A 14,883-nucleotide genomic window follows, 5' to 3' on the forward strand; every position below is an offset into this window, starting at 1 on the left:
AACAGCCACCGCCCCTTAGCATTGTTTTTTTTTTTTTTTTTGGGTCAAAGGAAGTTTTATTGAACCAAAACGGTCTTAAACATTCAGGCTTACAATAGGAGCATCAAGACAAAGCAAGTCCACAGTGGCTGAGGGGCTGTGCTACCCAATTAGGAAGTAAAAGGTTGAGTTTTTAAGTTTGGCAACCCAATCCTTTACTCGGTTACTCTCAACTACAATAGACAATCGTCGGATTAATAAAAAGGCCCATTAAGTCACGGTTTCCCGAGATAAGCACATTGACTTCCCAAGGCAAGTGATCTGCTGCGCTCTTCACTAGATCATCTAACACCAAGCGATCTGACTCCAGTTGCAGCTGTTCTTCACTTCTAGACACGAGGAGAGAGAGGGCTTCTGGCAAAGCAACGGTTTTCGCCTGTAGAGTAGAAGACAGACACCAATACTATTTTGGCTGCTCTGTCCAAGAGATTCCCCAACTCATCACGAACGACGCAAGCTATGGCTCTAGGGGTCTCTCCTTCCTTATACAATCCATCACAATTCAACTTTAAAGTTCGCCCCTTTGGTGGAATCCAACTTAGAGATAAGTTCGTCTTCTCTACTTGACTCATCGATTGCTCAAGGTTCCATCGTCTCCAGTTGTTGGGCATATTGTGTGTTGATTCCACTAGAAAAATTGGATTTGGACGCTGGTTGCGAAAAACAAAATCACATCTTGCCTTCCAGATATATCACAAGACACTTGCAACCATCTTAAAGGAAGGTGGATGCTCAGTTCTCACTCTAAATTGCTGTATCCAAACATCAATCCTTGACAGCACTTGCCTTAAGATTATACTTTGTAATGTAGGGTAACTCCATATCCGTGAAGTCCAGGAACATAGCAAGAATAGGTGCTCTACCATCTCGGCTTCATGTTCACAGAATGGACACGTGGGTCTTCTGAATTAGTTTTCTCTAGTAGGTATAGCGTTATGACAAATACTCCATGTGAATATTCTGACTTTGGGAGGGCTTTTCATGTGCCAAATTTTGTTCCAATGCTCACGAGGTGGCTGAGTAGATGTTGACGCTTGCTTTTTTGTGCTCTGAATGGTGGCTGTTCTATCCATATTATACACGCTCTTCCTTATGAACCGGCCTGTTTCTGTACCAATCCATACTAACTCGTCTTGTGTGCTCTGGCTTCTCAGTAGGATTGTTAATATTTTGTTAACAATTTGGACATCAAACAGACAGTGAAGGGTCTGTTCGTCCCATCGAATCTCTTCTTTCAAAATCAAATCCACAACTTTTGTTGGTTCTCTACAATTTGCTGGCCTCCAATGATTCCTCTTTTGAGCCATCTATCTTCTTCAATACTCATACTTTCACCCGTTCTTATTGACGGGAGAAGTACACCATCAGTGCTATAAGTTATGTATAGCATTTACTTTGGTATCAAAAGTTTCCATCGGATCACTTAAGTGCCAAAATTTTTGAAAAACAATCATTTTGGTACCACCGCCAATTTGGTTGGCCGGAAATCCAACGTGGCAGTTTTTTATTAATTTTTCATGCCAACGTGGATCGGCGGAGAATACAATCAGCATACAAAGAACAAAACGACGTTGTTTACCGTTTTCCCCCAAATAAAAAACCCTAAATCCCCAATTTTGACTAGAACTGGAAGTTGAAAACCATAAATCCCCAATTCAACTATTTCGAGTGCATACTTCAATTTTCTCCCAAAGTTATCATTTCACTCTTGCAAATGTAGGACATAAGCTTCAGCAGCGGCTCACATTCCTATAAGAAAAGCGAATTAGACGGTGAGTGTTATTGTTATTGTGGGTTACCGAGTTCGAGAAGAACATCTTGGACTTGGTTGAATCCCGAGAGAAGATTCCATGGGTGCGGCAGATATAGAAAAGGCTCAAAGTGCCAATATTTCAAATGGGTTGATAAGAAATTCTCTGATTGAGCGACATAGGTGATATTGGAGTTACTTGAAGGCCGAAATCAACTATCACCTAAGATAATGAACAAGTTGGAGAATGTCGACTCAAAGCAAGCTCAAATGAAGGGTTTAACATCTCTGGTGGACCATTTGAAGAGGGAGGTTTCAATGCTGAAAATTGAAAGAAACTTTTATCAAGCGTTGATTGTGTTCTTATTCTCTTGGGTAGTTTATTCAAATATGAAGTGACTAATGATAAGAAATTTGTATGTCTACCATAGTCGAAGACGTGAAATATGCACTTGTATTTGATTATTTATAAATAAAATAAGTTTTTGGTTTGCTGCAATTTTTGTATGGAGCAGAAAGTTTTGTTGTTGTAATCTATGGTAAAAATACAAGATTGGACTTGTGATGTATTAATTGTTAACACTTACAAGTTTCGTTATTTAGTTGTGTATTGTCAATATTTGTTTTGGTTAGTTTTTGCTTCAAATATAATGGTTTGCTGGCTTGCTACAACTGCAAATCATGGCTCAATGGAATGTGCTTTTGGAATACATTAGTTGTGAGCACTTAAAAATTTTATTGTTTAGTTGTGTATTGTCAATATTTATTTTGGTTAGTTTTTGCTTCACATATAATGGTTTGCTGCATAAATTTGGTATCTCTTTGCTGGTTTGTTGGTTTGCTAGTTTGCTGGTTTGCTGGTTTGATGCAATTGCAAACCATGGCAAAATTAAGGGATTGTGGCAAATTCACGATTGACCATTTCAGTGCCATAAGTTGTAAAATAGTGATCGCTTGAGTATAAATTTTTTATAAAAGTGATCATTTAAGTGTCAGTCGCGATTACAAAGTGATCACTTGTATTGCACAAGTTTTTTAAAAAAGAACATGTTAGTGCCAAACGTCACTTGACTTGCACCTTGTTCTTGCACCAGTTAGGTTGCTGGCGCATCTTCTTACACCAGCCCATACAAGTGTTGATGTAACAAAATGTACCAGCATCCAAAATGTTCTTGTAGCAGCACATATAACCAGAACCTCACAAATTCATTATAATCCACAATCTCAACCAGCAATGGCAACATTGCAGCAACAGCAAAAATAAATATACAACATAACTGACTTGCTAGCATTCTAGTCGAAACCAACACAGGAGAAAATAGTCATTCTAGTACTTATCATTAACATTGATTGATTGTTTACAAAAGAAAAGAAAAACATGTCTAACTTCACTCCCCAATTACCGAAAGTTCAACACCTTCTTAAAAAAAAAAAAAAACAATGGTAATATGCAGGCAACAACTACCATCAATGATATAATATCCAGCACCTTCCTAAAAAAAGAAAACATGAAAAGAGACCATGTCCAGCACCCTTCCATCAGTTAATATTAACAACACCCCGATCTCATTTTCCTCTTAGAGCTTTGAATTGATTCATAATTCGAGCACTCTTTTGAACTAGATGTGCAGGTTCTTTAACTGGGCTTTCTATCATCTCTTTTTCTTTTTCCTTGTTTTTGACAGCGGCTATTTTTGTTCAAGCATGTGTCATATGTTGGTCCATATCATCACTACTACTCCAAATCGTTGGTTGAGATGGAACTGGTGCTGGGTTCTTTTTGGATGGTTGTTTCGTAGCTATACCCAATGTCTTCTTCTTCTTTGGAGCACTCTTCTTTGGCTACGCCCTTGATTTTTCTATTCCGTCCCCATAAAACATCCCCACCACTTTCTCCACTGCTTTCCCTCTGAGGTGAGCCCTCAATTTACCCTCCGCACCCTAACTTGCTCATCGAAACCCTAAATTTTTTCACTAAATTGACCAACGTAGAGAACATGACAAACCTCAGTGAGTGAGAGTTGGCGACGCAACCAGCAAACAACCATGAACAACGGTGCAACTACAGTGGTGGCCGAGCGATGGCGGCGAGCGAACAACGGTGGGTGAGCGACGATGGGTGAGTGAGCTACAGCAGATGTCGAGAACCGTATATGAACCCTATTTTACTCTCTCTTCAGCGAAGTTATTTTTTGCTATGGAGTAACGCGGCGTTGTTTCTTATGTGAATCCATGGCAGATGGCAAGAAACGACGTCGTTTCTTACGAAGAAAGGAAAACGGCGTCGTTTTATGCCATCCACCGTGGACAATCTTAAGCCACGTCGATTCTTTTTTTTTTTTAAATATAAAAGCCACGTAATCATTTTGGCCAGAATTTCTCACCGGTGGCACCAAGTGATCGTTTTTTCTCCGATTTGGCACTTAAGTGATCTGACGGAAACTTTTAGCATCAAAGTGAGCGCCGTACACAACTTATTGCACTGATAGTCTACTTCTCCCTCTTTTTGACCACATCACTGAAGGCTAAATAGTTTCACGACTCTTTAAAATGCTCTGCCAATCCCATGAGGGTTGTGAGCCTTTCCTTGCGTTACAAAAGGAACATTGAGAGAAATACATTTCTTTCAAGATTTGGCATCATAAAGATGATGAATTTTGAGCTAACCTCCAAGCTTGTTTCCCTAGTAAGGCTTTGTTAAAGGAGATCAAATCTCGGTATTCCATTCCTCCTGAATCTTTCCTCATTTTTAACACATCCCACTTCTTCGAGTGTTGTCCATCTTCTGATTCACTATTCCTCCACCAAAAAGCAGCAACTTTTTCCTCAATGGTTTGGCATGATAAAATAGGAATTTTAAAAATAAATATAGCAAATTGTGGCAAGCTTGTACCACAGCCTTAATTAATATTTCCTTTCCTGCTTTTGACAACAAGTTCTCCCTCCACCTCTCAAGCTTTGTATTAACTCTAGCTAGAATCCAAGCAAACATATGCATTTTAGAAACTCCCCAATCAAACAGGATCCCCAAGTACTTCCTTTCTTTTCTACTTCAAGCACTCTCAACTCATTGCTCATAACTCTCCTCAAGTTCTGTGGACAGCCCACACTAAAAGAAATACTAAACTTGTTTTAGTTAATTGCTTGCACAGAAGCATAGCAATATTAATTCAGAATTGAAGCTAAGTTCTGGCACTTTTTCACCTTTCCATCTAAGAAGAAAATCAAGTCATTAGCAAACAAGAGGTATGAAAGAACAGGACAATACTTGTTAAGTTTGATCCCTTTGATTGTGAAAGACCACCCGGTTCCTGTACTGAGATGCTTCATCCAGTGTCTCTACGTCAATTCTTTAGTTTACTATATTTGTCATTCCTTTGCAGGTCGATCCGTTTAAGCTCCAATCCATAACTTCCCTCCAGTTTGTAGGAAGTTCAATTTGTGATGAATCAGATGTTTGTCTTTCCTCAGAACATAAATTCATTTATATAGTGTGTATCCCTAGACATGAAAATCTCTTTTTGCTATCAAGCAGAGGGACAGTGCCCAAAGCCTTGTTACATAGCAACCGTAAACTACTGTGTAAGAAAGTATAACACTCACTTTAACACTGTAAAGTACTACTACATGCCATGACCAAATTTAACAACACTAGTGCATTTGGATGCCGGTTAGAACTGTCTGAAGGTCTGCCATTTGCTCAGCTTAAGCTTCGCCGGCTTTTGCCCAGCAGAGCCATCAGCATTAGCTTCTAACTCAGCAGATCCTCCACGGTCTTCATTCTTTTTATGGTCCCGCTCCGACACTGCCTCGACCTTCTGCCGAGGAAGATCATTCTGGTACTGGCCGAGCAGAGCCCCGTTTTGGACTTCGTTGGAGGCCGGTTCATTCTTGAAGGCTCTGTACACGTTCGGGTATTGAGGGATATCGGGATTGACGCTAAGCGTCTTTGAAATTCTCGAGATGTGTTCGAGGTAATCATCGGAGGTGGTGTTCCAGCCAGGGATGGAACTGGGAGTATTTCCTAAGCTTCGACGCATGTTTTCGCCTTTGCAGTGGTATAGCGAAGGAACTTCCATTTATACGTGAAGGCGTGAGATGCTTGTGCTATATTCTTGAAGTGACATTGACAGCATCTGATTCCCTTTTCTATATTTGAAACAAGGAACAAGAACATGTGCGGAACGTACCCAGATATAGGGCGGCGTCCAAGGCTCCTTGGAGATTTATTCCTTGACCGATACGTCATAAACTTGACACTTAATCGTGTCATAATGCCCAGATATTTTTTTTTTCCCTTTTTTGTCTCTAGAAGATGCATCACTTGGTTTTAATATCCTTTTAAAAGTACCAGAAATATATTTGAGAGATGATAGGCGATTCTGCGTATTTCCTTATTATCCTGTAAAGCTTATAGATAGACCCGTGTATTTTCATTTGATAATGAATAGAATATTATATTTTTCTATCATTACAATCTTCAACTCCAATGTCGTATGCGATAGATTTTATCTATAGCAACAAAAAGTAAAGATAAACAATACGGATAATCGAAGACAATTTTGACCAATAGTAAATATTCCCCTTGCTCAAAACCCACAAGAGATTCAATCTAATCCACTAGTCAAAAGTCGTATAAAGCTTGACCACTTGATATGTAGGAGCTCTGAAAGAGTACGTGATGGACCCTTCAGCACCGCTGTGCCCTTGCTCGACGAGGTGACCGATCCCGCGGAAAGCCACGGTCTCCAAGTCCAAAGCGGGCGAACCGGAGGGTGGATTCACCGCCCACCTCTCGTCCGCGTCGTAGCAGAATGGCCTGCTAGTTGATGGGAAATCATGGGCAATAGTTCCTCCGGGCCCTTTGAATCTGTTCTCCATGCCACAGGTGAGATGGTAATTAGAAGCCGGCCACCTAGCGATTCCCCACAATTATCAATGAGGGCATGATTAGAAGAAAAAAATAGAATCATTAAATCCCACAATAGCCTATCGAAAATGCTAGTGCTGGTATTTCTCTAAACTTGTCCATAAAAAATTCATGAAATGATTTAACTTTTTCTCTGGAATCTCTCAAAAAAGTTGTTCCAAACGAATTCTTAGTAACTTCGCGAATGTGCTTTTTGCCTTATTCAAGCAAGGGCAGGGAGGATGTTAGGAGTTTTGCATGTTGTCTTAGAATGTTTCTCACCATTGTAAATCCGATCATTTAAAGGATTAATAATGTCTTGAAAGACTAATTACGATCCCATGCCATCCAAAAAACAAGGACTGATTCCAGAGGCTGAAGCAACATCAGCCCGAGCATTTAGCTTCTCCTAATGTTTTCAACTTACTATGTTCTTGATTTCTAAATTAGAAATAATAATTATAAAAAAAAAAAGACAATCCTTATACATGTACGCCACGTTTCTGAAAATTGCAAAATAATTCCTATTTGTAAGAATAATTATGACGAGTTAATGTTTCGGTGTCTTGACTACACTGACACTTTAGATTTGGTACTATGCGATTGGCCATTTGGGGTTTCCCTCAAAGAATTTGTAGTGGGACACCGCATGGAAGGAGCCGAGGCCAGGGAGGTTCTGGCCTTTCTTGTTGGGCTCCATCCAAGTGGTCCCATTGACGATATCCGACACGCCACACCGCAGCATCATCATTTTCAAAACTGTCTCAGGATCCAAGGTTCTAGTAGCATTTAGATGATGATTGAGCTGATATACCTTGATGGCATCCTCTAGCAAATCGTTGAAGTCGTCATCACCGGTGTGGACTGAATGTTCAGATTGGTTGTAGTTCAAGCAGTGTTTAGATGATGATTGAGTTGATACATCTTGACTACATGCTCTAGCAAATCGTCAAAGCCGTCATCGCCAGTGTGGATCAAATGGTCAGATTGGTTGTTCAAGTAATCGAATTTCTCAAGTTATTGCTTGAGCTCGCAAATACCTAGGGCGTGGTCGCCCTCGTGACATCCCTCGATGTGCTTGAGGAAATCAAAGGCTGATTTGGTTTGGACATGGGAATGTGCTAAAACGACATGGATGGTGAGAAGGAGGAGGAGCAAGTGGGAGAAGGTGGAATGGGGTTTGTTAGGTCATGTTTAGTGACGTTTCCATTCCCCTATTTTTCTATTTTTTGTTTTATTTTTTGAAACAATAAAAAAATAGAAATTCATTTGGAAAAGTCGACTAATTTTTCTATTTCCTGAAATAGATTAGTGGTCAATGAATAGATTTAGAACATGGAACCCTCAATTTTTATATTCTGTCCCCATAAAAGCGACATACCCACCACTTTCCCCACTACTTTCCCTCTGAGCCAAGCCCTCAATTTGCCCTCCACGCCCTAACTCATTTTTTCTATTCTATTTATAGGTTTTTTCCAGTTGTGGAAGCATAAGAAAGTTCTTGGCATCGTGTCGCTCGCGGCCATAACAGGGTCGTGAGGAGAGAGAGAGAACGAGTCAACTTTGTGAAATGTTCAAGGTTATTCACCACTTTTCAGGTCTTCGCAAAATGACAATCTAGAAAACGTGGTTACCGATCTTCTGGATGGTCTGGATGCTAATGAGAAGCTTCTGAGGGGTCGAGCAGACCCCTGCCTAACAAAAGACCTTCACAGTCTTCTCCTCTATAGCTATTATCTATTTAATGCTTTCATTATATTCCTAGCAATGTTTATAGTATTGTCATATTGTTATTTAGAAAAATGGGCACCAGCAGCAAATTCCATGAACCAACATAAACGCGTCGTTTAGATTATACATTCGCTGGCTTTGATTATTCTATTCACAGTGGACAGAATAGAATTGCTTTTGTTTTTCACCCATTTGCTTTTTGTAAAATTGTGCTGAAAGATATACAGTCAAAGCAAGCCGGTCTTGGTGACTTTGACTTTGACTTTGCCTTTGCTTCTCGGAGAAGTTAATGTTGGCTTACTGGAGATTGAGCATGCTAAGAAGCTTCTTAGGAGCCCGTGAACGTTCGAAGTGATTCTTGGCTCGCAATCTAGTTCCATTTACTTAATAATTAACCTTGATTTTAAGAAAAACATTAGAAAATGGGGATGATAATCGTGAGAATACTAATTAACGATCCTGTTCAATTCCCCTTGTACAATTCCTCCCTCGCAACTGCTAACGCAGAAAAATTCGGCTCCTTTCATGTATGAACGTGTTAGATGTTGGAATTTTGTTTGTTAAAACAAAATGAGTGTTTTTTACTTTGTCCCACATAGAAAAGGTGGGAGCATGAGGGCCAGTTTAAAAATGTGGGATTTCCCTTTTGTAATTAAAGGAGTGATTAGGTGGGGCTAGACCCCACCATACCCGCTTGCGGGTGCGCGAATAATTGCGCGATTATTTGGCGCCCGCGGTTTAATTAGCATTAATCCATTGCTTTTTATTTATTTATTTTTATTTTAATTTATATTTTTTGGTTCAAAGGTTGCCTTTTAATTTGAGAATTTCGAAAATGAAATATAAATGAAAATTGAAATTCTATTTAAAAAAAAAATTATTCCGAATTTTATTTGTGTCTTTTCAAGATCACCTTTGGAAAATTACTTATTCGGTTTTAATTTTTCCGAAGGATTGCAATTGTTCGTTTTCGACTTCTTCCGAAGAGTCGCATTTGTTTATCCGAACAATTTTCTAAAGACGTGTTTGTTCGCAATTTTCACGAAGAGTTGCAAGACTGTTTCATATATATACTTGTCATTTTTCGGAAAGAAAATGGTGGTCATTTTCGAGTCTTCTTTCTGAAAAACTGCAGCCAATTTTTCGATTGTTTTCCTATAGAGACCCTGGAGAAATACTAAAATTGCTATTTAGTATTCTCATCCGAGACTTTGTTGTATCTTGGAAGATTTTTGCCGGTGACCATTAGCAACGTTGTGGGGCAAATAAATCCTTAAAGAAAGTGATATCACGCCTCAAAGTCCGAGTTGTTTTACTCGATCCGATTTCATTGTACTACCCAATTTCGAAGCATATTTTCCTAACATTAGACACCAAAAAATGCCGAGTCTTTGACCATTGACTCGGACTAGAAGAGAATGAACACAATTCGACAGAAGAAAAATTGCCTGAGTGTTGAATAGTTGGCAAATTTAGTTAATCGACGAGAAAACTAGTTTTAACTGACAGAAAATACGATTTAAGATAATTAAGTTTAGGAGTATACTGGCGACAAGTAAGGTTGACTCTATGACAAAAGGCCACGAATGATGTAGCTGTTGACAGAGTGATGATGGAGTAACCATTTAAGTGTTGGAGCCAACAATTTTGGATGTAACTTGTCATGAAGATAACCGCAAAAGGGGAAACTTAATGCAACCATCGAGTAGTGGAGTGAAGTAGCGGAGTCAAGAAGTTCGTGAGAAACTGATTGTGACAATTGTAGAGAAGTGGAGGAGACATAACTATCGAAGTAATGGGGATGACACAACCGTTGATGTAGTGAAGACATAGCCATCAAAATGAAGTGGATTCCTTTTGTAAATAGAGATTGCTAAATTGTAAGTCATGTAGGGTGTGTTTTTTTTTTTTTTACACTGTTGTTAACTATCAGTAGCAGACTAGTAGGTACAGACACTTGTACTGTAGGGGAGAAGAGAATGTTGATTAATTTAAAAACACTAGCTGTTTAATTTTATCTTCCTGTTTATATTTGAATTTCCAGCACCTTTACATGATTAGACAAGATTGTCTTCATTCTTAGTACTTTTAACTTTCACGTCGTTTGTGTTGCCTATCCAAGAATTAAGAAAGGACCTTTCATGTGGCATGGTTTATATCTTTTCGTCATTCGGAAAGGATGGACTCATAAAAATATTTGTTCTTCTGCCAATTGTATCCTATAAGTGAAAATATCCATTACTAGTACTAACCAAAATTTGCTATAAAGTGGGGGGATAGTACTCAAAGCCTTGTTACAGAGCAAGTATAATACTATAAAGAAACCATAACGCTCACTTTAACACTATAAAGTACTACTACATGCCATGACCAAATTCATTATTCTTGCATGAACATTAGCGCATCTGGATGCCGGTTAGAACCGTTCGTGGATCTTCCATTTGCTCGGGCGAAATTTCTACTTCTTTTGCTTAACAAAGCCATTGCCATAAGCTTCAAACTCAGCCAATCTTCCACGGGCTTTGTTCTTTTTATAATCACTTTCCGACACTATTTCGACCTTCTGCTGAGGAAGATCATCCAGACAGTGGCCGAGCGGAGCCCTGTTTCAAGCTCCGTTGATCGGACACTACTTCAACCTTCTGCCGAGGAAGATTGTTCTGGTTCTGGCCAAGCAGAGCCCCCTTCCGGATTCATTAAAGGCCCGCCCATTCATAAAGGTAATCATCGGAGGTGGTGTTCCTGCTAGGCATACGCCTGGGAGTATTGTCGAAGCTTTGATGCATGTTTCCTAGTTGAGGTGGTACAGTGAAGGAAGTTCCATTTATAGATGAAGGGTGAGATGCTTCTGCTATGTTCTTGAGGTGACATTAGTGGCATCTGACTCCGATTCCATAAAGATGCGTGGATGGTACCCAGAAATATGGGGATATGGAAGGCGTCTTGGAGATTGACGTTTTAAAGTTGATGATTAATAGGGTTGACACACGTTAGAAGTGTTGGAGAAATCCTCTTGAAGTGTTTTAAAGTTGACAAAACGTTTCCATCGGTCTAGTCTGAAAGCTTGCAGACTCTGCTATTTAAAGTCTGAAGACTTCCGGACAGCCAGACTCAAGACTCAAAGCCAGACTCTGCTCATTGACAGTTTCTAATCCGTTGAAGAAAGGCTATCCAGAACTTGATGTTTCATTAAGGATGTGACCTTATCGACTGGAGAAGATCTCTTTGCTGGACATGACATGATGGAATCCTTTATTTGATCATAATTGATTCGAAGATTAAGGATCCGATGATTGGCAAAGTATACTTGGAAGGTTCTACTTATGGAAACCGAGATCCTGATTGTATGGGCAAACAGGATTGATAGGCTATCGACATGTTCCTTTAATAGCTCGAATGATCTTCCTAATTGATTCCGTCCAACGGGTAGATTGGAGGAATTCCTTTGGTAAGTGCGAACGGGTATGATGGCATGAAGGAGTATATAAGGAAGACGTTCCAGTTGTTCGAGGGTGTGCACGATAGAAGAATTCCAAAGTCTGAAGCTCTTTGTTCTTAGTCAATTCATTTGTTGAGCGAAATCTTGTAAACAAAAGAGAGTCTATATTTGTGAGAAACCTTGAGGAAGTGTGGTAGAACATCTACACTGTGGAATCAAGGAAAAGCTGTGTTGTAACTTCTCTTTTGTTCATAGTGAAATCCAGCCGGTGGGCTGTCAATGCGGAAGAGTGGACGTAGGCTTGGAATAAGCTGAACCACTATAAACCTTGTGTTAAATTTTCTCTTCTCTACTCTTTACTTTACTTTAATCGTATTAAAAGAGAACTTCATTTCTATCGTTTGCCTAGAATCGCTTCCGTATCTCGAGAAATTATTTGTGCACCTATTCATCCCCCTTTCTAGGTGCTTATACTAGCTATCTCAATTGGTATCAGAGCCTGTGTACTCACTTTGTTTGAAGTGTTTTACTTCAAAGTTAAAGATCCATGGCTAGTATGTTGGCTCCAGGGCTGGTAGAAGGGCAAAGCAATACCAGACCGCCTTACTTTGATGGAAATTATTACAACATATGGAAAAACAAGATGAAGGCGTTCCTAAGATCAAAGGATCCTCTGGAATGAGACGTTGTAGAAAAAGGAATCATTCCTAAAGCTGCACCTATCTCAGAAAGAGGAAAAGATACTGTTGAGTCTAGCAAAATGACTCAGGAAGAAATAATCAAGAGACAAGCTCTTGATGCAAAAGCAATTTATTCTTTATATTGTGCTTTATCTCCTACTGAATATAACATAATATCTTCTTGTGTTACAGCTAAAGAAGTTTGGGATAGATTACATATTACCTATGAAGGAACCGATCGAGTGAAAGAGACTAGAATCAACATTCTCCTCGGTCAATATGAAGCCTTCAAAATGAAATCAGGAGAATATAGCGATACGTTTAGTCGTTTTACGAAATCGTGAATGGTCTTGAAAATCACGGTCAACCAATTTCGATCCCATGAAGGTAAACAAGCTACTGCGTAGACTCTCCAAGGATTGGAATCACATAAAGACCTCAATCAGAGAGACCCAAAGAATCATGCCACTATCTGTTGATGAGTTGGTCGGAACTCTTCAGTCTTATGAAGTGGAACGAATCAATGAAGACGAAGACCCTAAAGGTAAGAAATCCATTGCATTAAAATCTAATGATGATTCTGATGTTACAGAGTCTAAAGACGATATGGATGATGAGGAGCTTGCTCTCATGATAAAAAGATTCAGAAAGCTGAACAGAAAAGGAAGAAGATTCAATCCAAAGAAACAAAGTTTTCAAAAGCAACAGACTAAGTTTGTTGAGGATGATGAATCAAACAAAGATGTAGTCTGCTTTGAATGTAAGAAAAATGGACACATTAGACCCAACTGTCCTCTTCTGAGGAAGAAGAAAGGAAAGACTGAAAAGTATCGAAAGGCTCTTAAAGCAGAAACCTGGAGTGATACAGAGTGTGAAGAAAGTGATGATGATTATGCCAATATATGTCTAATGGCACAATCGGATTCGGATTCAAACTCTGAGACAGATTCAGATTCAGAAAGCGAATTTGAGGTAAGTAACTTCAAAATCCCCATTAAAGTTTCAAAATACATTGATGAATTGTGTTTTAGTCTTAAGACTTCTCTTAAAAGAATTTCCGAACTCAAGAAGGAAAACTCGCTCTAAAACAACAGGAAAATATTTTGAAAGAAAAAGTGAAATGTTTAGACAAGAATGTTTATTCTCTTAAAGAAAGTGAAGATAATCTTTTAAAAGAAAATGCATTCTTGAAAAGTGATATCTCAAATATTTCCAAAAGATTTTCTATAGGATCTGAGAAACTAGAAAAAATTCTCTCTGTTCAAAGACCTTATTTCAATAAATCTGGTTTGGGAATGACTGCTGAAACCGTTTCTTTAATTGATTTTCCTAAAGTAAAGGAAAGAATCAAACAAAGACCCATAAGAGATGCTTACAAAAATCATTTTAAAAGAATCTTTGTAAAACCAAAGAGGTCGCAATGCTCTCGGATGCTCAAAGTGCAATAGTGCGAGATCATTTTGAAAAAGAATGTCCTATGATTTGGAAACTGTTAAAAAGGTTTGGGCAAAAACCGCATATCATACTAACACCAATGGACCCAAGAAAATATGGGTACCAAAGAAGGTTTGAGTTTTTTTAAATGCAGGTCACTATCAAGAAAAAGGTAAAATGGTATCTGGATAGTGGATGCTCAAGACACATGACAGGAGACTCAAATTACTTCATAAAGCTTGTTTGAGTAAATGGTGGAAAAGTTTCTTTTGGAGAAAACGGCAAAGGAAAAATTGTGGGATTTGGAACTGTAAAGATTGGAAACCTCACAATCAGCAATGTTTCCTTAGTGGAATGACTTAATTACAATTTGCTCAGTATTAGTCAACTATGTGATACTGGTTTCAAAATCAACTTTCAAGAGAGAATATGTTCAGGAATTAGTAAAGATTCTACTCAGTCATTCATGGGTTGAAGATATGGAAATATCTATCTCTTGGATGTGAAACCAGATGAATCGCAATGTCTAATCTCAATCCAAGACGAAGCAAACTTATGGCACAGGAAGCTTGGGCATATCAATATGAAGCAGATAGCCAAAATTTCAGCAAAGAAGCTTGTTCGTGGTCTACCCAATTTATCATACCAAAAGTCTGATCTATGTACACCATGTATATTGGGATAACAGGTGAGAAATTCCTTTAAACCAATAAATCAAGTTTCAACTAATCGTGTACTGCAGCTTCTGCATATGGATCTTTTTGGACCAACCAGAACACAAAGCATTGGAGGTAAGAAATACTGCCTAGTAATTGTGGATGACTACTCACGATTTACTTGGGTATATTTCTTAGCAAGTAAGTCTGAAACTTTCTCTTACTTTGAAAAGTTTGCTAAAAAG

This window comes from Eucalyptus grandis, chromosome 11, assembly GCF_016545825.1.
Source record: "Eucalyptus grandis isolate ANBG69807.140 chromosome 11, ASM1654582v1, whole genome shotgun sequence".
NCBI classification, from domain to species: Eukaryota; Viridiplantae; Streptophyta; class Magnoliopsida; order Myrtales; family Myrtaceae; genus Eucalyptus; species Eucalyptus grandis.